The following is a 24,090-nucleotide window of genomic DNA, read 5'->3' as shown; positions in this document are numbered from 1 at the left end:
TCGCTTTAAAGGACAAAGTGTCACAGTGAATCACTCTGACCTTTAAAAAATACAGTATATGCACATAAATGTATGACAGCATGATGGGAGTTCAGGGACTCTTTCTACTACAGCTACAGGGATTAGCAGTGTGAGATCAACAGAGGACCACTGAGATTAGCAGACAGTCAAAGTACAACTGCCACTTTGTGTCCAGACTGTAGATCAAGAAATCATCCCATACTTCAAAGTGTTCGGGGTGTTTTTTTATGGCAAATCACTGAAAACAGTTATTTGTGTCAGTGTTGATGTAATGCAGACACGCACTTCTTGCTTCTGTCTTCAGATCTGCATGACATGAACACACGGTGAGAGTCGACCCTCTGGACTGACCCCAGAGACACAGAGAGACGAGACAGAGAGAGAAAACTGGAGGAAACAAACATGGGGTGAGACAAATTATTATTATTATTTACAGACGTGATAAACTGCTTCTTGGGTTACAGTGCACGGCTAAAGGCTCTCTTTCTATACATAGCATCATTTTAATTGGAAAAATAATAATAGTCATTAATCAGAACTTTATTTTTATAGCGCCTTTCAAAACACAGTTAGAAAGTGCTTTACGATAAAATTCATAACACAAGTAGAGTGAAATGAACTAAAATGTCACTCAAGAAAAGATAAAAAAAAGATGAAAGAAAATGACAATAATCAAATACTGAATCAATCAATCATTTTAGTCATTTTTAAAGGAAAAGTTTCTGATTCTAGCTTGACAAATGTACAAATTTGCTACTTTTCTGTGCTATATCTTTGGGTTTTGTATTGATGGAAGGATTAAACAAAGAATGTGGGCATTGTAAGGGCTGTTTTTACTATTTTATGACATTGTATACACAAAACAATTGGTAATTCAAGTTATAATCAGCTAAGGACGTATGGATTTATGGGGGGGCTCACATATGAACATTTTGAGCGTCAAACACTTAATTTCCTGCATTTTGGTGATTTTTTGTGCACCAATTTGTGGCTTTTCTGCAACAATTTATGGTGCAAATGTTTTAATTTTGTCAAAATAAAGCCCTCTTTAGAAGATTTGGCAATCATGAGAATAATTGCTGGCTGCAGCTCAGATGTACAGTCAAAAGACTGAGTCTGCATATCATCACAGCTGCTATTTAAGTTAAGATAAAAGTGTAAAGTACCACTTACTGCATCACAAGTGGCTTCTGAAAGCACAAGCCAGGACAAGGTCTGAAGATTTGATGTTAAATTAACATGATTTATTCTATACTGCTGTTTTTAATGGAATTATTAAAAGCTTCTTAGACACTGCAATTATTATTAAATGTAAAAAAAAAAAAAAACCTTGTATAAACACTTTCTCTGAGTCAAGGTCCAATTTTATTGGACCTTTTATTTATGCTGTGATAAACCTCCTCCATTTTCCTGCTGCTTCTGCAATCAGGATATCTATCACTTCGCAGTGAGAGTAAAGTTACTTTACAAATGAAAGATGCACACTTGCTGTTTGCTCCTGGTTACTTTACAGTTCTCTAAGTCTTAGATGATGCTATAAATTTAAGAGTAGCCTTCCTAATAACTGTTTCACTTTGGAAAAATCATTGTAATTACCATTTTCACATCAAACTTTCATTGCAATTTGGTCCTCAACATATGTTCAATCAAAACAGCATGAATGAGACAAAAGACGCTGGTCAATTATTCAGCAGCCATTCACAGGACTCTGCTAATCCCGCCATGCTCTGCTGGACTAATGACAGCAGCAGGTGCTGGCAGCTGTGAGCAGAGAAAGAGAAATTACACTCAAACTCTGCTCTGAATATTCCTCCTCTGTCCTTAAACTGTGGAAATGTGCACGATTTATTGACTGTTTACACGCTGCTCCTTTGATTCATTGATTTGATTCTTCACATAAATAACTTGAGGCAAGAATTCTTTTTTTCTTCTTTCATTTAAAGTTAAAGAATGTGTATTGAATTTTCATGGCTTAATTTCTTCTGCTGGAACAAACTGAAGTTGAATGTTTGAACTCGTTGAATGGACCTTTTGAATAGAAAAAAAACAGAGGTAGGATGCTGAAACAAACAGAATTTTTTTGCACCGAGCCTGCGATTGTGCACTGCATGCTAACTAGGTGCCCTTTGACTGTGACAAACACACACACAGTGCATTAGTTTTCTTAAATAGTCGTGAGGCCTTCAGATGCATCACCTCCCCCACATCCAGACAATAAACCTCACGCCGCCTTTTTTCTATCACACAAAATCTTTAATGGAAAAGGAATGCAAATAACTTGTTTCTGTCTTTCTTTTCTGTTTTTTTTTATTTAATCTGAAAAGAGTCTTTCATGGGCTGCTGAATAATGTAGGGCTGTCATGGCAACAACCTCCCTCATAAGAAGGGAGGAGCCTGACTGGAAACCACAGTTACGATACTGGTACTAGGATGTCCCATCAGGAGGAAAGCCAGTGTGACTTTGAAATGTTACCAATTTTGTCATTTCAAACATTACTATATATATATATATATATATATGTATGTATATGTATATGTATATGTGTGTGAGTGTGTGCCTGTATGTATGTATCTTACTTCTTGTTTATAATAGATACTATTTAAGTTTACTTATCTTCACTATACACCTATACACCTGTTGTCATTTTTGTAGGATAAAATGAGATCACAACTGTCTCATAAAATATTAAGCTGTAGGCAGCATTGGATTATTTCATTTTAGCACAAAGACTCTAAATGTGGGGAAACAGAGGTCATAGGTACACAAAAGGCCAAACATGAGTGGTGAAAAACCAATTAAATCAAACTAAATCATTAACAAAAAAAAATGATCGTTATGTTTACCAGATACGAATTAGACATGATCATGAATGTGTTTTACTGAATTTAATAAGTAAATAAAATCATCACTAACTCGGTGTAAACATTTAAGTCTAGTTGCACCTGACTACTGTGAAATTAAGTCAAACTATATCATGAGCTTAACATTTGTTAACAAATAGAACTTAACCTATTATATGTCTTATATGCCATAATTAAGTCAGCTGTAGAAATGTTTGAAGTCGGCATCTTGTCATTTGTGTAGTGGTCATTACCTGCAGTTTACTTTATACTATATTCTTAACATATATTTTTTTTCCATAAACAAAGGCATAAACATCTCAGAGACAAAGTGTCATTTAAAAATAAATATAAAAGAATTTGATTCTTAAATATCACTTTCAATGCAGTATTTAGGCTGTCGGCCATTGATACTTAAATGAAGGGTGCCGGGTGGCCCACCAAACATTCTCTAATTTACAATGAAAATAAATTGAGTCACACCAGACTTTTTCTGCGATTTGAATGTCAGCAAGATGCCAGAGTGCATAATAAGCATATAAATAGAGTTTGTTTATTTAATTTTATTTTTTTTAAATGCTCAGGTGAGGATCCCCAAGCCCTCTGACAGAGGTCTAGGCTAAGCCCTGAATGCCCTCAGACACTGGAAACGCCCCTGCAGACATCTGTGCAGGGCTGCTGCAACTGGATACAAAATATGAATTAACTGTGTACTTATTAACTGGCACCTGACCTCCTGACATATTACAAAAGCAAGTTGAGTATCCCTGCTGTATGCGTATTGAGGGAACATTCAGTATTTTGTGCGACATATGACATAACACAAGACATCCTGTACAACCACTGAGAGGAAAATAAGAAATAATGCATGGATACGAGGCTATTTTTACACGTGGATGTAATATTGATGCTGTGTTTTTTTAACTGCATCCGGCTGCGGACGCCTTTCCCTTTTATTGTCGGCGGATCCCTTTAATAAGTGAGGTGGAAGTGAGTGGAGGCGACTCTCAGCTCAGCTTCAGTGTGTGTGTGTGTGTGTGTGCAGAGCGGCAGACAGGCAGGACGGTGCAGGAAGAGACAAACCACAGCAGTTTAACTGGGAAAAGTCCAGTAAGGATCATCTGACACAGTCGCATTGTAGTTTTCACACCGGCGGATACATCAGCGTTTAGGTGAGTGAATCGGAACTTTGTGCGTGTCTTTCCTCAGACACACGAGCTGAGACTGAATAAATGCCCACACTTTGTCTCACATGATTGTATCTGAGACTTTTGGATGAATGCATTAGACGGAGGAAGCTTTTAAAAACGCGACATTAGATTGCTGGATTAACATGAAATATGCATCCAATCATTTAAAGTGCAGCACTGCATGTGTGTTGTGCTAATTTATGAGCGAAATAATCCATTTACAGGAGCAGCAGGTTTATTTCCATCACAAGTGCGTGTGTGCTTGTGTGTGTTTGTGTGTGTGTGTGTGTGTCAGAATCTTAATTTGTAAAAACTTGAATGGACCTCTGTGGCTAATGATGCATTTGCTGAGTTATTAGTCTATCAGGATCAGGTGTGTCCCATGTCTTGATGGTTTTATATTTTATGTTCATAGTTTCATGTGCATATAGACAAGTATATAGATAAAGAATTATGTTTACAGTCAGAATATTAAGAGACTTAAGATCTGTGGTTATGTGTGTGTGCACATTTGGTGGAAGCAGATGTACTGTAAGAAGAGATGTTTAGTTTTTGGTGATTATTTCATTGCAGTTGAGTGAAATCAGATTTAATACTTTAGTAAAGCTTGAATACAGTTTCTTCACAGCACAGATTTTGAGTTGTCCATCACAGGTGAAGTGATAGAAATAACTGATGCATTTTAGCTGCAAAAAAAGCTGCAATAGAGCCATAACTGATATTATTTGTTCCACCTGTGCTTTTTCTGGTACCACAAGTCAAAGTACTCTGATTTATTTAGGAATAATTCAGGACAAAATTCAGGACTGGCAAAATTTATTCAGAATGAAAAACAACGTGTTAAGGCAGACAGACAGACTTAGCAGGAAAGAAAAAGAGGTCATGCTCGTCACTTAAACATAAAAAGGTATATCTTGTGTTAAACTTAGGAGTCGGTATAGTAGCAGGAGAGCCCTGCGTGGTTGTGCATAAAAACTCTCACAGTTTAATATAAAATTTCCATTTGTGCAGAAGACACATTCCTAAAAGAAGCATGAAGTTCATGTTCTTGATAATGTCAATTCAATATATTTAATCTTGTTTTATTATTTATATAGTAGCATCACCAGACAATAAAAATGCTATCAAAATACAGGTCAGGCATTTAATCTTTTCAGCTCCTAAAACAGGCATGGAAAACAAGATGCAACATGTTATTTAGTGAACTTTAGAAGTGCCAGTGGGTAGTGGGATTTTTTTTTTTATAATTTGGAAAAGGCGAGTTGTTTTACTCGTTTTATATGCATGGAGCTGGATTCAGCAGCTGGAAAGCTTAATCATAACAAAAGATATTTTGAGTGGTTTTTCATATAGAGCAGGTCTAGACTGTACTCTTTAATTTGCAGAGACCCAACAATTCCCCCATGAGCAAACAGCGAGCTTGGCTCTGACTGTATCTCACCAGCACCTCTAAAGCTCACCAATTTACACTTGGATCTCATTTGTATAATTTGTACACAAAAAAATAATGCAACAAGCTTCAACTCCCAACAGCTGCGACCATGTGCGTGCATGCATCCATGCATCCATGCAGCTGCCCTTTGGCTCATAACCTTTCCACAAAATCCAGACTTTACACAGTAATTAATCCATGTCCATCCAAGTCTTTAATCCATGTGGAAGTGATGCACCCTTTTGTGATAGGCCACTCCCAATGCCAGGCCCCCTTTTAACTCCCTTAAAATTTCAAATAAAAGCCTAGTCACTATTAAACACCCAGTCCCTCTTACTGGCCCACATGCGTCCCACTGGCTACACATTTTGTCAAATAAACCCCTAACTCACTTAGAAGCCGGTCTCGTTGCCATGCAGTTTTTTTTTACAGAAGTTCTTTGAAGGTATAAAACTATATTTGTAGCTACATGGTGGAGCTGATGTTAGCTGCTTAGATCACGCATACAAATATGTTTAAACTTTTGTATGTATGGACATGCTGCATGTTTGAAAGGAAATTAAAGCCTGTCCCAAACAGAGGCCTGTTAAAAAATTATAAGCATGTTGAGTTCAGTGATTTAGGCAATTATGGGCTAGTTTTACGGTAACTGCCTTGAATACAAACACAGACTCTCTCTCTGCCGAATATCAGCCACCTAAGACCAAACTGTGGTCACCAAATGGTGGGAAAAAAAAATTGTAGACGTCCAAATGGTACGCTAATCAATTCCTGGTAGTTACAGATATTCTCACCTAACTTTTGGTAAGAAAGATTCAAAATGTCAAACTGTTCCTTTAACTTGCTTGATGTATGTAAGCTGTAGCAAGCATTTTGGATTCATTATTTAGTTGCAGTTCTGTTAACATCACTTTGTCTTTATATAACATTGTTTCAGAAGCTCATCACAAACCATATTCATGTCATTAAATGCCTCCACTCATTACATTTGCCCGCTCTCTCTCTGTCTGCCTCCGTCTGTGTGTGTGTGTGTGTGTGTGTGTGTGTGTGTGTGTGTGTGTGTGTGTGTGTGTGTGTGTGTGTGTGTGTGTGTGTGTGTGTGTGTGTGTGTGTGTGTGTGTGTGTGTGTGAGAGAGTGTGCATCTCCTGCTTTGATGTCTGATCTGTAGTTTTTGTACGGCAGCTGTTTTTTCAGTCATTGTGACATTAGAAGTGCTTGAATGCAGTAGGTGATTCTGGGAACAGGAAGTAGAGAGTGATGCAGCAAAGGCTGCATAACTCTCCCACCACTGCAGTACACTGTGCTGCAGCTGTAACGCTGCATCTGTGGGGGTATTCTCATGTTAATCAAGAAAGCCACTAAGATGACTCAGTGCGCTGATGTAAAGCAAAATGTGAACTTTACCTCACCATTATTTCAGTAGTAGGCTGATTTGTCATTTTGCATTACATGTCATACATCAAGGCTCCTCAGCCAATAGAAGACAAGCTGCTTTTACAATAATTTCACACTGGGAGTTGATTGTATTCTCTGAGGTATTTGGGGTTTTTTATGTACACATGCAGCTTTAGTCCCAGGTACAATTTATTCCAGGACTGTTGTATTAGACACAGGTGTACCAAATAAAGTGATAACTCAGCGTGTAAGGTTAGTGAAGGTATGTGACTGATTGTTGAGGTTTTTTAAGGTGACCGTTTGATTAGCTCAATAAAGACAGACATCTGATCTCATCGCAAATGTCGAGTGGTGGTAGTATCGATGTTTTCCTTCAGCTTGTTCAGTGACTGAAGGCCCTGCAGGCTTACTGCCCTGTGACCCTTTAACCTCCCAGGATCAATGGTCTCTCTGCTGTGTGCAGCAGCGACGTATGTCTGGTTGAAACTAATTGATTATCATCGGTCATCAGCCAGCTTGGTGACTCTTGACCGTGTGGTAGGTCTGGGTGTCTGAGTGTAGGAGAAGGAGCAGTATATTTGTGTGTTCAGGGTCGTAATATTTACTGCACATTAACAGAAAGATGCACTTCAGGGCGTCACTAAGACAGCTGTTGAATCAGTGGATGCTGCACAAACTATGGCAAAGATTACAAGTCTGATGAATGCAGATCATTTTTTTGGTGTTAATCTGGTTAGTCAAAAAGTCACTGGCATTGCATTTACAATGTTATGTTTGTTTATTACATTAATACATGCTTATTCTGTCATTTTACTTTTGTCTTTATTGCTATTTTCAGTTGTTACCTTGGTAGATACCATAAGGTGTATAATGTACTGTTATGACATTACAGCTGCAACTAATGATTATTTTCATCATTAACTAATCTGTCAATTGTCTTTTTATTAATATTTAAATTATCTAAAGTATTTGTTTGAAATATTTTTTTATTTGTTCACAAACTGGACAAATTGGAAACATTACGTTTTGGTCTAAGAGGGGCTACATTTTGTAACTGTTTCAATGGCTGGGTGCAGTCACTACCTGGAGTACTTCCTGGAGGTTGCCAAGCAACCGTCTTGGAGGCTGCACAGAGGTGCTGGATTGACAGATAAATTGATGTTCCTCAAGAAATAGTTAGAGCACATAACTCCCCTAACACCAAAAAAGCATGTTGTCACAAGACTGTTTCTGGATGGATTAAATAAAACGAGATTCTACTTGTTCTTAGTGAGCTTCAGAGGTGTTGACTGCTGTATTTTTGAACGCTGTGTACAGCCAGGCTTACCACACTTAGCACACAAACATGGAAGTGGTATTGATCCTCTCATCTAACTCTTGGAAGGAAATAAGTATATTTACCAAAATGTTGAACTAGTCCTTTAATCTATAAACTGTCATTGCAGTTTCCTAGAGCCCATTCTAACATGTTCCAGCTTTCCAAAAACAGAAAAAATATTCCATATTGAGTCATAGACTACAGAGAAAAGCAGCAGATCCTCACAATTATGAAGCTGGAAGCAGCAAATCTTATGCATGTGATAACTTAAATGACCTGCAACAGGCGTTTTCAGTCATTCTGGCAGGTAAGACCTCAGTTTAGGACGATGTTGTGCACAGCTATGACTGGAATTACATGAAGCCATGTGCAGAGATTCGGGAAGCTGTCAGTCAACACAGTCTGAACGTGTGACGACAGTCCTGAGAGGAGCTATCATCAGGCTGATAAAGTTAAAACACCTGTGACTTTTTAGAAGTTTCAAACAATTTAGTGATTATCAAGATAGTTAAATTTTCTGATGTTCACCTAATTGATTAATCTACTGTATTTTCACACTATAACATTGGGCACCTTGTGGCTCAGCTGGTAGAGAGCACGCTCTATATTAAGAGGCTATGTGTTCATGTCACTAGCTTTTATATCAAATAAAGAACTTTTTTTAAAAAAACAAAACAAATAACCTTAAACACAGTAAAACATCAAGCTTTAAGCAACTGGAGCTGATGCTTGAGAGTTCCTGTGCTCACTGTCACAGCTCTGGCTGTGTGAACGCGTACTTGCGTTTGCATTTTCTCATGAGCACGGTGATGATTTATTGTGCACATCATGCTCCCGCCAGCAGGTGATAACAGCGCTGCACAAACAGGACATGACCTACCAAAATAATCACCATATGTGCAAAAATAGACTGATGATGCATCTTAAACATACCCAGTTTTTGACAACTTGTTTCAGATAATTGGTCTTAGCCAGTACTTATGTTCAATGTGTGTTTGTGTGATCATGCAAACCCTTTGATTTGTCGTTCAGACTGGCTGTTTGCATTTCAGATTATTCTGCGTTCTCTCTGGCTGGCTGTTATTTTGCATCTAGGTCGAGCAATTTGTCTTTGGTTTCTTTGCGCAAGGGAGCAAGAGAAGTGATATTCAAAAACACATCACAGTGTGGTATCCTTGTTTTCACTTGTTTGTCTAGCATCTCAGTTTGTGTTCTGTGAGAAACAGTCAGTCATTGAACTCTGTTTCGCTGTCTTTTTACAGTCAAGCTGGTACCTAGTCAACTGGATAGTTTTAGCACAAAATATTTTTCATTTTTCTGTTTTTCTTCTGTACTTTCCACGTCTTCCCAGCCTTTAATCGCCTGTTCATGCTCCCAGAGATCACCACGTCATTATAAAGACAGTTGTGTTATACATGTATGCTGAAGCTCCAAAAAGCATATTTAGTTGTGGTTCAAGTTCTGGATCTTTTAGGAGACACATTAAGCTGGTTTACCGTTACTTTGATATACGAAATGAGAGTCACATCATATAAAGATAAGCTAAAAAAGAATTGAATCATAGTATCCCTTTTTCCTACAAAGCCATTTCCCATGCTCTAAGTAATCCAGTTAAGTGGGAGTGGATGTACAGAGGGAAAACAGATGCATTTGGATAATTACTACAAACATTGTTTGTGTCCTGCCAATAACATTAAAGCTTTCAAGAAATGGGGAAACTCTCTGGGGGTATATACACATGTCTGCATTACGTGTGTATGCTCCTGTAGGTGTGTGTGTGTGATGTTTCTCTGCCAAGATGGAAGTATGAAAAATGTGGTAACAGTGAGGGAGACCTTCCCTCTTGGCAGCGGGTGTCACAACAGGATGCTCATTTTGCTATTGAGTTTTGGAATAATGGAACTAATGTCCACAAAAAAATCAGCAACACTAATGTACATAAAAGGCCAAAGTATTAAACTTGAATATTTTTTGGTGCTGACCAAAGTCTGTCTGAAGCTCTTCTTATTCTTTGATTTGATGGTTCTTGAGTTTAACAAACATTTTTACAGCGGAGGTGTTGTAGGTGTTCTTGAGCTTTTGATCACTTCACATTATCTTCATCAGCAAACTGCTCGGTTGTTTTGGCATTGTAGATGTTCAAATCTCAACTTGCATGTGAACACCTAAGTCTTGTAAAGTGCTCTGATAAAATCACCTTGTGATATGATTAAAAGCACAAGAGCAACTATTAAATGGACTTTGTGGTGAGACTGTTTGCTCAACTGCTGTTTCCAAGGTCAAGAATGCACTGCGAGCCTTAAAAATATGCCATTTTTGGCATGTTTTATGAAGGTATAGCTACCATTTATTTAGGCTGCATTTAATGTTGGAGATTTTTTTTGTTTTTTTGTGAAATTCAAACAAGACTAGGATTCTGCAATCATGCTGTCATCCTGGCGAGGCTGTACGTGAGGCTGCACAGCCGTGCATTTAAGGTCCAGTGTGTAGTATTTAGGGAATTATAATGGCAAAAATTTTAGATTTTATAAAAAAAATGTATTTTTTTCTGTGGTGTATAAAAATAAAAATTGTTACCTTTAGAATTAACCATCTATATATACATAGGGAGCGGGTCTTCGTCCAGAGAGATGGTCATGTTGAGCTGCCATTTTTCCACAGAAGCCCAGAACGGACAAACCAAACACTGACTCAAGATAGGGCCTTTTGCATTTTTGGGTTGGCCACTGTAATTACCAGCCCCAGCAATACGAGCAGTATTGTAAAAACACTGATTTTTTCAAATGTTAAACTGCTTTATTTACTATTTTCATTGGTTTTAATAACCTGGTCTGTTTGTTTTGGAGAGGAAGAGACCTCTGTGGATAATTTGGCTCCTAGTTAAAACATCCTGAACAATCAACACTGAAGGAATTCTAACAGGGAGAAGTTTCAGCTCCAGTCTTACACACTGGACCTTAAATTAACATCAGCAAGCTGACGTGCTCGTAATGACAATGCTAACATGCTGATAACAACGTGGTGTAATGTTTACCATGCTAATCATCTTCATTTAGTATGTCAACATGCTAAAATTTACTTAATAATACTAAATACAAACTACAGTCACAGCAGGTGGAAATGTCAGTTTTGCAGGATGAAAAGTCAGGAGATCACCAAAGTCATTAGGATGCATCCTCTGGGAACACTGAATGTCTCAACAAAATATAATTGCAATACATCCAGTAGTTGTTGAGATATTTTAGTCTGGTCCGAAGCATTGGACTGACTGAGCCAAGCATCTGCTGAAGCAAAAATACCTTTGTAGAAAGCATGTTCCTCAAAGTAAACTGTCAAAAAGTGTTGTTTTGGTTTATATCGTGTGGGTGAATCAGTTCTCTTGTCTCCTCTGAGTTGCAGCCTTTGATCATGTTGCATCATCTACGTCTTGTTTACTACCAGCTTTGCCTCCGTTCACTGAGTCCCCCGGGGCAAACAGGACAGATAGCAACGTGCTTGTTTAGTTGTTGAAAAACGGCAGCTCCCCCCATTTGAACTATTGTGTTCTGTTTATGACTGTGCTGTGATCATTATTCAGAGGATGGTTGTGGTTAGTGTGGCTTTCATTTTTGGACCATCTTGTTTCAATTACTGTGACTTTGGCCAGCTGTTACTCTCGAACTCTTACGTCAACATCAGCTGTCAGGAATGACAATGTTAAAACTATGTTTGTTTTACACTCCTAAGAGACATATGACTTTTGTTTTGATAGTTTGGACTTGTGCTCTTAAAATGATGTCATTACTGCTCGCTACAGGGAAAAGTAGAGTACAGCTCGGGCCTTTCCTGGAAATGGAGATAAAATTGCACACATGACATCAGAGTTCAACTCAATCCATCTGTATTTTACAAAAAAAAAAGAAAAGGAAGAAAAAGCATTATGCATAATAGAAAGACATGGATCATGCTGTGCGTATTGTACTAGCGTCAGTGCTCGGACAAATTTGGCTGCTGTGGGCAGTTTCTTCCCTTTCTGTCAGATCCTCCGTCCTCAGTCGCTCCTTATCTGCGTCTCCTCCCATCATGCCTCTGGGACTCTTGCCCTCACTGGGGTTAAAGAGCAGCACAAGCTTTAAGCCCCTCCTCCTCCAGCTTCACTAAGCCCTCTGATTGGTCCTTGCACTCTCTCTACACCACCGGCGGGCCCTCCCCCTCCTGTCACTGCTCACCCTGTGGCTCCCCGTCAGTCTGTTTGGATTATTGTAACAGCTCAGGCCTCTCACATGCGCTCCCCTCTCTGCCCACTGCACACACTCTATCAGAGATGAGAAGGATTAGGTGACAGAGAGCAGCGTTTGTTTTCACCCCAGAGAAGAGAGGAGAGGAGAGCAGCCATGGAGTGGAAGTAAGTGGGATGTTTGGGATTTAAAGATGGAGAGGAGGTTTGGACAGAGTGAGTAATAGATGGAAAAATGACATAAGGAAAGAAAAAACAGGAAAGATTTATGATGAAGGGAAGGGGGAAACTGCACTCATATTGTCTTGGGAAAGTCCTTCTGCAGCATGCAGTGCTGGAAAAGATTATTATTAAAAATGCCTCTGTAACTCCAGGTTATTACCCCGAAAGTCTATTGAGCTAGTACTTGAAATACAGGTTCCAGCTACAGTTTGCATGCTCACAGGTGTTAACATACTGTAGAGAAATAAGTGGTGTTTACTCTCAGAAGACATGCTTTTAGTGGCTTCTCTGTGCAGGTGTATGTTGCATTGTAGGCTGGCAAGAAAATATTTGCGTTAATCTCATTTCCTTTTCCTGTTTGTCATGCTCTGTGGCTCTAAAACAACAGTCCTGGAGCTCCTCTGACTTGAAACCAAGAAGATGAACTGTACATGTTTTGAGAAAAAGTGAAGTTTTTTAAATAACCCAAAGTTTGTCTGCAACGGTTTTACATTCACGTATTCATATGACACATAACAGATCTTTTACATATAAAATTAAAATGATCTGTAAGTGTGTTATTTATCAGTGTGAGGAGGATGATAATAAAACAGCTGTGTATCAGCTGATGAAATATGGCATCTAGCAGCATCATTAAACTGTCTTGGCAGTTGACGTCATTTGTCTGACTAACACTGGTTAGTCTTTTTCTGTTTACTAGTTATTGTATCACAGCAGTTTTCAGGATGTGGATATAAACAAGTAAATAGTAAAAAGGCAGCTTTTCCCTGGAACTTGCTTCTCTTTGATGACTGTCGCAAAAGTTGGAAAAAATAATTGATATCAATCATTATGCATCACCTCTCTTCTCACTTAACCCTTTGAAACCAGGACAAACTGGCTTGATTTCTTAAAACAAAAAAAATGGAAAAAGGCAATGAGCAACTTAACAAGAAATGGCCCAAAAATAAGCAAGAAATTCGTAAAAATGTTACCAAAAAAAAAAAGAAAATCACCCAAAAAAAGGAAGAAAAATAAAAACAAACAATGAAATGACCTGAAAAAAGTGATAAAATTAAAAAGAAAAAAAAATCTGTACCATCATTTTAGTTAAAATGATTAGAAATATAGTTTTCTGGACATTTTGATGTTTTTTAATAATTTTCTCACAATTCTCTCTCTCTCTTTCCAACTCTCTCTTTTCATTGCCAGATTTTCAGGGCGTTGCTCATTGCATTTTCTGTATAATTTCAAAAGAAATCAAATCAATTTGCTCAGATTGTAAAAGACATCTGAACACAGCATAAGGAAACCAATGTTGATCCAGGTTTCAGGGAGTTAAAGAATCAACAGGTTAAACAATTGCTGTCCTGTTTGTCTTTTGGAGGTTAGAGTAAAATTACAGGATTGACGCAGTACCACTCTCATGTTGGTCAAGCAAATATAAAACTATAACAATCAGCTTGGTTTAGCACACAGACAGGAAATGTGAAACAACAAACCAGTGAGTGAAACTGAACGGTATATCTCAAAATATAGAACTGTTCCTTTCATTTTTTAAACAAAGGAGGTTAACTAACTTAAAAGATTATGCTTTTTACAGTGTAGCAATAGCAATTTATTTTTACAATATATTTTGTAATTGTTTTCGAAAATATTTTTACCTTTCTCTGTTAGTAAGGAAAGGTTGAAGTCCATAGTATTTAGTCTACATAGCCGTGAGGTTGCAGAACCAAAACTCCTCATGTGCAAAGCGTGTAGGAGAACTACAGTGGCTGACACAGAAAAGGCCAATGGCCTCTCCAGAGCCAGCGTTTGATTTGTCTGTTTCAGGCTACTGTTGAAAAAACATGGTGCATTCCTTTGAAAGAGGACCTGCTCCAGTTGTATATATAAACAGCTTATTTTCAGGTAACAAAAACCAAACAATTCTTATTTTCAGGTGATTATAAACTAATAAAAACATAGTTATGAATATTGTAATAAATTTCTACCGATAAGTCTCCATAAATCCTACACACTGCACCTTTAAGCGTCATGCAGAGTGATTAAGTGTCAGCTGAATCAAAACTAAAACCTAAATTGTTCTGTTGGTGCATTTCGTCTGGATGTCGAGTCACATCTTTTTAACTTCACTCTGGTAGACAGATGTGCAGTGTGGACAGTTTCTAGTGTCCCTGTGCTTGCACATCTGTAGGCTTTAATTAGACGTCAGAAATTAACGTACATGCACTAACACACACAGACACACTGACAGAGCATCACCTTATCTCGTGCTGCCAGAATGTGTGGTTGGCAGAGATATGCAGCCAAGTGATGCATTAATACTGGTTTCCTTTTTCAGTCAGAGTGCAGCCTTTTTCCTTTCAAAAATGTAAAACTGACCTTACAAATATTAGAGAATAGGAAGGAGTTTAGTTTTTCAACAGGAATAACCAACAACTCCCAGAAGACTTTAAAAGTTTTTTAATTACATAATTATCTTACAGATGCCAGAACAAAACCCCCTAAAATGGCTCTCCCAAAATTTCTGAGTTTATTATTTATTAGGTGAAATCCCACTGATCGACTTTGATCTACGATATTTAAAGATGCTGCGACTTTTCAAAGGGTTCAAGTGTTGATGTTCAGACTGAAGGCATGCTCTGCTGCTGTAATCTCTAATGATCCTGTCCACACTGGACGCTTAAGATAAGCATGAGAGTGGTTTTATAATTCAGGGGTGGGGCTTATGTCACCTTCTCCAGCGCCGCAGGCATGCAAAGCCCCTGATTCCACTGAAACAGAAAGCTGGTGTATACACTGCACTATATAAAGGCCTGGTATTTAATTATTTTGAGGTAACTTTCTTGAGCTGCTGCTAAAATCGGAGAATACCAAACTCCAAATGCTGTCATTAAGTATTTTGTTACGAAACTGTTGCAGAGTTGATGAAATGGTGCGATTATCAGGGTCACGATGGACATAAGCCTTATCAACAGACCATCTGGCTTTAGGTGCTGAGAGGATTTTAAGTACAATAAATGCTGAAAACAAACAAACTGTATTGGTTATAATGATAATATTGTGTGTTTTTTAGTCTTTGGAGTCAACACAGTCAGTGTCGTTCTCAGATCATGCTGTCCTCTCCTGATTATAATGATTTTAATGAACGTGTGAGCTGTTGCTGTTCAAAAAAGTAATCTTAGTCTTATCTCGTGTGCCCAGACTGGAGGACGGTTGGTAGCTAAACAACCGAGTCACGCCTCCATATTCATCAGTAGCATTTTTCTCTCTGAAACACATGAAATGTTATCAGTTACATGAAAAGCTTGATAGCACTCTGGACAGATTAAATTTTGTCCCTGGAGGATGAACCCTAATGATCCTGGTGATCCCCTAACTTTCCCTCCAGTGCCATGGAGAAACTCAAGAGATAACAAAATTGGATTCCAGTTTGCTGATTTAAAAGTTGCTGCATGAAAAGAGTAGCAATTAAGTGTCCTGTGACTCAACTCTAAACACAGTATGAAAGTCAGTCTGTGGGCGAATGGACTCTTGGACTTCTGACCTAACAAACTAATGAGTCTTACATCATAAAGCAGGTGAACAAGCTGGTCTCCATCAGCGCTCCAAAAAAACCCCACTTGCTCTCTGAATGAACACGTTCACACATCCACCTGTTAGTCTTCACCCTGATGGTTGTTTACATCCTGAAAGCAGTGGTTGTGTTCAACAGTGTCATTATTGTGCAGGGTGACATGGCATTATGTGTGTTTAGAAAAAGAGAGATGGTGAAAACAGCTGAGGTCAGTGCTCTGGAAAGAGCTGCAGGACAGACACCAGAGGGAGACCCAGAGTAACATACAAGTCCACTGCAGCCACTATGTAAACCTAAAACCTAAAATATACCTAAAAGAACGGTTTGAAAACGGGTTCCTCTTCAAACTGGTGAGTGGGAATGAGCGGGTTTTTCAAAATTACTACTTGCTTTAGATTCATACATGCAGCAGCCAAAGTTTAACATCAGTTATAGCTGTTTTCTTTGTCAGAGGATGAACTGTTTTATTTTTTTAGTTATCTGATGAATTCAGTTGGAGATGCTGCTTTTGGCTTAAGGTCTTTGAAGTGTCTTAATGCATCAGGGATGATGTTGTGGGTGTGGACAGTGAAGCAACAAAAACAGGTTAAGTTACGTGTTTACTGTACGTGTTAATGTGTTTGAGCCCCTGACCAACTAGTGTCTCCACTTTACGTTGCTTTGATGCAGGTCTTCCACTGATGTAATGGTCCTGCTGCTGTGACAGTAATGGACTTAATTTATAGCCACTCTCTAAACAGCTTTAGCCCTGACTGAAATATCTCAACAACTATTGGATGGAGTTGATACATTTTGTATGAACATTCATGGTCCCCATAGGATGAACCCTACAGACTTTAATGATCCCATGATTTTCTCTTTAGTGCCACCAGGAGGCTGGTTGTGGTGTAGTTAAATGTTTTTTTCCAAAACCACTGGATGGATTGCCATGTGGTACGCACAATCAGGATCAATAAAAGTTTGGTCTGTTGACTTATGTAGCGTCATCATCAGAGTCAAAGTTTGATTCCTGCAATTCTTGGTTTATTTACAAAATGTGTATAAAACTAACTTTTCCATTTGCTAATTATCAAATGTTGGCATGTTAACTAAGAAGGTGAACGTGATAAACTAACCCTGCTTTCAAATCACATACTTTCTCTTTTAGAAAAAGTATATCAGGATGTATGGCAGCTGCCCTTCAAAATGATGTACTGTTGCATGAGCTTGTGTGCTGCTGGGACATACTCCATCATAATTTTATGTTTAGAAATTTGCTGAAGGACAAATCTAATTTCATTTTTTTAGACCTGGTTTAAACACACTATTTGGTATTCCAGCAAAAAATTAAATCCAAAGTTGGGTCATTTTTTCCCCCAAATCTTCAAATAATGCATAACTTAAGACTCTTTGTGACTTTCAGTGTTGTTTAAGTGTGTGTTTATATACATAAGTGAGGAGTTTGACTGGCAAACAAAAAAATCATCAGTTTGTGTTTCTTAGTTTCTTTGTTGTCACCAAATCAAATCAAAAAGTCTTTCAGTCATTGCAGGTTCCAATCATATTTTGATTTGTAAATTTGAAGAGTCTTTAGTTATATTCAGAGTAAAGAATCAACAAATCAGAAACAAAGTCATGAAGAAGTGTGTTATAGAAGCTGGTGACTGTGAAGATGTGAGCAGATCAAAGTTTGTATTATCCAAATTAAAGGCAGCTGCTGTAACCAATCATTGAAGGGAGAGCTATGGAGCATCCTGTGGCCTCTTTTTGTTTGTCTGTTTTCAAGAGTACATTTAAAGCATTAGGCTGGTGATACTCTGTATTTTTGTGACTGATGTCGAATCCCATGGACAGACCAAAATCAACAGGATAACCCCTTTGTCTATGCTCACAGCCTCATTTTTATGTAATGAATGCAAGTTAGTTATGCATCTGCATCTTGTTTCTACACACACACAAATTATATTTGGCCTTCATGTTTTCATCTTTCCTCGGGAGCTTTGTCAGTTTCTCTAGTTCTGTGTCTCACTCCTCTGACTGACTCACCGAGTTTGGCAGAGGCAGAGATGAGCTCACTGGAAAAGCCTTGAAACTGCCAGGCATAATGAAATGTGTGAAACAGCTCTGTCAAAATCAACTGGGGTTATTTTTTTTAATGCAAAGGTAGAAATGCTGCAGAAGAATTTAAGAACTCCCCCGTGTTATTTTGCACTGTTAGAATAGCAATTTTTCAGCAGATGAAAAGATAAGATCATTCAAATCAAGCAACAATTTCCAAAAGATAAGAGGTAATTGTATGTTCACTCAAACTATTGAAGTTATTCATCATTCATTCATCAAGCATGTTCATCTATTAACATTAAATACATATTCACCCTTGATGGAAATGACGCTATCAAGGCCTGATAATGGTATTTCATTTTAGTTTTGTTTCACCTCAGCCTGACATTGTGTTCTGGTTAACCTATTTCTCGTAAGGGTTAAAGCTATTTTGTTTCACCCTAACCAATCAGAAGCAAGATGCATCGTCACCTGCATGATGTCATTTTCAGTTGATCAGGAAACAGTGGTTCAAACAGTTGCCAGAAACAACAAATCAGTCCAAAAATATGGGCCATTCCAAAGGTTTTTGTTTATATTTTAGAGTTTGTTTGTTTTTTTCAAATTTTGTGTATGCCTTTTGACCCCCCCTAAAAAAAATCTATAAAAACAGTTTGGATGAATTTTGAGAATAGTTATTTCGCACTGGGAATGTTGTTATTTTTGCTCCCTAAAAATGTGGTAGGGGAACAAACAAAATGGTGAACAACAGATACAAAGGGTTTAGAGTCACAAGCAGATGTCATCTTTTTTTTATTACTGGCCCTTTAAATTGAGAAAAAAAGGGTGGTTTAGGGGCCCCAGGCAGTCCCCCAAAGTAAAAAGCCTACATATGGATGTTTCCATATGTCATGTTACACCAAATTAACAGGGATTTAACATAAAAAGAATCTAATGTCATGTATGACAAGAAAACATTGCAATTTGTTGTCTTTTTTAAGATGCCGAAATGCAATGTGGACTCATTGCTAGGTCAATGAAAATGTGTTTGAAAAAAATTTAGTGGCATGTTTACAGCGTGGTACAAAAAAAAAAGATTTGGTCTCTGTTATTAAGACCAGTTATGCATATTTAGAGGTGGGGCTGCCAAAAAAAGCAAGATGCTGACGGCTGAAATACCAAATTTGAGGCTATAAACCAATGAGTGACATCACTTAGGCTACATCCATTATTTTTACAATCTGTGCAGGACAATGACAATCCCATTCTTAATCCTGACTTTCTAAGATTTATTAAAATTGTTTGACTGCTTCTCCAATCAGTGGAAGCAGCTGTGAATGAGCACAACACTCGGCCAGTGAACAATGAAAAATGAACAGACAGAACTAATTTAATTCATGACTTGTGCAAACAGAGCCTTTTTAAAGCAGTCATTTTGTTGACTTAACACACACACACACACACACACACACACACACACACACACACACACACACACACACACATACACATCTCTTTTCTCCCTCCACCACATACACACGTGCTTACAGTACAATGTGTGTGTGGGCAGGACAGCGTCTTTCAATCTGAAGGTTAAAGCTTTTCTGTCAGGGTTTAGGTGAACTGTTCTTGTGAATGTAGACATCTTTATAGAGTACATCTTATCACACAGGCAGCAGTGCAATGATTTAGATGTCTCTGAAATCCCACGAGCCCTCAGAGGCCTTCATCTTCATCTTTAAAGAAATGAAAGGAAATGACTTTCACCTCAATGTTATGTCAGGAGAAAATAAAGGACTAACAGCAAACTATGTCATTAAGACTTAACCTACTTCTGCTGTGTCATACATCACAGTGACATGGTGAACAGTGTGTGTGGGAGGGAACATATGACGGCGCGTCCATGCACATACAGATACAAAAACGTCTGATTTTGGCAGATTTGACGGACTGTGCTTTCACGTTTCCTCTCTGCCCATTCCCTTTTACGTCATGATTCTCTTTCATCTTTTATATTTTGACTTCCCCTCTCTTTCCTTTTTTTTTTTGCCCTGGCTCTGCATGTACAGTGAGTCAGCAGCATGCCCCCCCCTCCCAACACATACACACACACACACACACACATACACTCAGAAAGTAAGATCCCTCTGGCTTTACCTCTATTGGTGGAGGGGACCCCTAACTGCTGTCCCTTTATTTCTATTTGTTAGATCACCATCCATCAGCCAGTACCCTCTCACATACTCCTGATGCTGCACACGCTCGCTGCACTGCAGTGAGCCAGCATTTACTTCAGACAGAGGGAGAGAGAGAGAGAGAGGGAGGGAGAGAGACAGAGAGACAGAGAGAGAGAGAGAGAGAGAGAGAGAGGTTAGGTAGGAGGCAGATGAATGGATGAGACAGACTGAGCCAAGAAGTGATGGGAGGAGAGGAAGTGGCGAGGGAGAGTAAAGGAGGGAGGAGGGGTATATAAACTGAAACACAATCTGGCTCAATCGCCCCTCCTCAACTTCTCTCACGTGTGTGTGCGCACACACTCATAAACACACGGAGGAGCTGTGTCGCTCACACACATCCTGTCGTCTCCTGTTTGCTGCTACCTGGGCGGGAGCATCATCTCATGTCAGAGCCGACATGACGGCAGGTTTAGAGGAATTTTAGTGGCTGTTTGACTCACATGGAGCCAATGTTTCGGTGTGTGTACTGGAGTGGATGACGCCTGTTGATCGGCCTGTAGATGCAGCACTGTAAGTGTTTCTATCAGTAAGCCAAATATTTGGAATAGTGTTGTTTTTGAGCTCTCATTTTTGCATAATTATAGCTCCTCTTGGAGTCGGTATCTGCAAAATTCCTGCAGTAATATTCATCTTTTTCATGTGTACCCTCCGCTGCGTATTGGATGACAGCTCAATCCAGCAGGAATTATTCCGCTTAGCTGGTGCGGATCTGATTATGTAAGAGTGGAGTGTTGTGAGGTTGCTGCGAGGCTTATGCACTGTCAGCACAGGGCTGCTTCTGTTGTGGCTGTCCGCAGGATTTGGGAAATTTACTTTTGTAATCGGTGCCATATTTGATGCTCTGTTAATCTGCTTAATCTGGCCTGTGGAGCTGTTAAATTAATAAGGATACAGTTTAAGAGCTGAGCTTTCTGTTCGTGCATGTCAGTGCTGGCATACAGAGTATATGTTGTCATTTAGACCTTTCCTGTTATGTATGAATAGACATGTGTGAATGTAGTTTTAGCTTCTGGGATACTCATATGTGAGGGTAGATTGTAAACATCATTGAGATTTTGTTGAAGTCATAATTCTGCTGTTACAGATTTCTCTTTCGCATGATCATCTTTGTCCTGAGCTGCTCAACACATCACTGTCCAACAGCTAACAGCAAACACATGACATACCAGCCATGTAACAAATAGGAAATGTTGGTAATAACCCACTGACAGCATGACAGCATCATTATAACAGTAATTTTATCCACCGCTCGCCTTTCTCAGGCTTACCAAATCACCACATTGCAGTTACAGCCTCTCATATCTGCTTTCAGAGAAGGGAAAGAGAGAAGGAGTCTTGTCTAAGAGAGACAGATTAAGAGGAAATAGAGGAGAAGGAGAGCATGCACCGTAGAAAGAAGCAGTCCCTGAGGGTTTCCTCTCAGCAGCAGAGGTGGCCTGTTTCTGTGCCCGTCATGAATGTGAGGAGACAATAAAAGCACTGACACACTTTCTGTGTCCAAGTTAGCTGCCAGATAACGTTACTGAGGAGTCACACATTAAAATGAAGGCTGCAGGAAAAAGATGTTTCAGATCAAACTGTAGGGAAACTTCTCCACTCTTATGAAGAATGAGTGCAAATATGCTGCAGTGTGATTTTAAAGTATTTATTGTTGTAGGTTCAGCGTTCTCTCTCACTGATGAGTGCTGAACACAGAGTGCCTTGCTTTTACTTTATCATCAAATATTTATCACTCAAAGTGCTTTTTATGACAAGCAGCCACAGCTCTGACTCAAGCTCCACTCTGACTTTTTTGGTACGCCGCTGGTTCCCAAGATGAAGGTCGACAACAAGAGCAAGATAAATTTTGCTTTTTTTTTTCACTTAGACTTTCCGTCCTCTTTTTCATGGATGACTTTAGGACTCTAACATTTAGGAGTGCACCGTTTGAGACTTATTCTCACCAAATACAAATTCTGATACTCAACTCTGAGCATCTGCTAAAATCAAGTACTGATCCAATACCAGTTCTTTTGTTCCTCCTGGATCTAAATCCTTTTATACCTTTTTATCCCCATGAATGTTTACTGAAGCTCTGAAACTGTGTTTAATGTGAAATATCTGTCAGATACTTGATCTGCTTAGTGAGGTCATTAAAGGCGCAGATACGGCTCTGGTGGATCATAGTGAATACCTACCAAAAACTATTTAAATTAAATGTTGGTAGCACGTTAGTTGTTCTCAGACCAAAAATGTGCAAATATGGAACAAATGTACAATTAAATGAGTAACTAAACGGGAACTGACACAAAACTTTTGGTGCCCTCGGAGCCTGCTTAGCCTGGTTTGTAATCCAGCCTTGAGTTTTGTTGAATTCTCGTAACTCCTGGACAAATAGGCAGTGTGTTGCATGCATGGATGTACTACAGGAACGAAATACCAGACATGTTATGCAGTTAATTCCACATGTGAAAGTCAACATATATAGAACCTCCATAGGTTAAAAATTCATAATAGAAAGACTGATGATAGATCTGCATTTGGCATTTGGAGCAGGTCTGTTAGCAATTTTACAGATATCCTTTTTTTTTTTTTTTTTTTTTTTTTTAAATAATTATGGTCTATGTTTCAGGTGTAACTTTTAAACAAAGATGGACTAGAGGTCCATAAAGTGCTGAGAGGAATGGAAATTGTAACACTGAAATTTCAGAGACAATTATTCCATCTGCTGAAGTAGATTGTGTGATTTCATTGAAAACTCTAAAACCATCTGCTAAAAAAGACCTTGTGATGAGATTAGCCTGCGGATTCCAAGAGGAATTAAGGAGGGAATTACTTTCAATTTTTTTTGTAATGCCTTGCTGACCATCAGCTCATAAGTCCGACTCTCATGAGCACGACGTCTCAACAAGGGAATTTATTCAAAAACATCATCCAAACATCAACTTGGACTCGAGGATGAAATGATTAGATTTTGGCGCTCACTGTGACCTCACAGAAAACAGTTTTAGCCAGAACTTAAGAGTTCATGCGCTGGTTATGACAAAATTTCACATACATTTCTAAAAATGTATAATGATGCGGTGAGATCAACTTCACCGCAACATCATAATGTTCTTCAAAAACCCTTCTTTTTTTTTTTGGGGGGGTGCATTACTCAGCGTCATAACTCAGCCTCATAAGGGGAAACTTCTGGTCAGCTACTGAATTGGAGATGCTCATCTTTATTGTCCACCTTGAAACTGTGCTGATTGTGTAGAATCCTCTGTGCTCTCAGGGGGAAGGTGTCCTCCATATTTCGAGCATTGTTTGCTGTCTTGGCTATATGTGAGTGTGAACCATAAACTGTATATGAAGACCTTTATATACAGTCTACGGTGTTGACAGACATGGATGTGAACTATATCATGACTAGCTGACTGAGACATACAACCGCAATGTGCTAATTATAGTTTTTACGTGGAGCTACAAGGTTCATGAGATGCATCCATAATACTATGAGTGTTTTCATCCTCAGCTGACCTTTTTTTCAAACACTTGTTGAAGTCTTCAGTGGTGGATGAAGTAGCTGAAAGCTATACTTCAATAAAAGTACAGATATTTTACCAGAAAATGACTTTGGCTGAATTAAAAGTTGCCTATTAGAATATTACTGATTAA

The 24,090-nt window shown here is 38.6% G+C and overlaps 1 protein-coding gene across 4 annotated transcripts in view; it reads left to right on the top strand.

Annotated features, from left to right (window-relative positions):
- The first annotated feature begins 3,845 nt into the window (after positions 1–3,845).
- Positions 3,846–24,090, top strand: part of trim2a (tripartite motif containing 2a) — a 35,103-nt gene continuing 14,858 nt past the window's right edge. For 2 of the 4 annotated variants that reach the window (XM_042485032.2, XM_042485028.2), the window contains exon 1: positions 12,424–12,582. The gene's annotated coding sequence lies outside the window, so the exon portion shown is untranslated. Of the gene's footprint in view, positions 4,035–12,423; positions 12,583–20,644; positions 20,962–24,090 lie in introns of those variants that run through there. The other 2 variants (XM_042485031.2, XM_042485030.2) reach the window with 2 other exon arrangements.

This window comes from Plectropomus leopardus, chromosome 3, assembly GCF_026936395.1.
Source record: "Plectropomus leopardus strain MGB_pleo_1.0 chromosome 3, ASM2693639v1, whole genome shotgun sequence".
Lineage (NCBI taxonomy): Eukaryota > Metazoa > Chordata > Actinopteri > Perciformes > Serranidae > Plectropomus > Plectropomus leopardus.
Note: the sequence above shows the minus strand (reverse complement) of the source record. Positions and strands in the feature narration are given on the sequence as shown.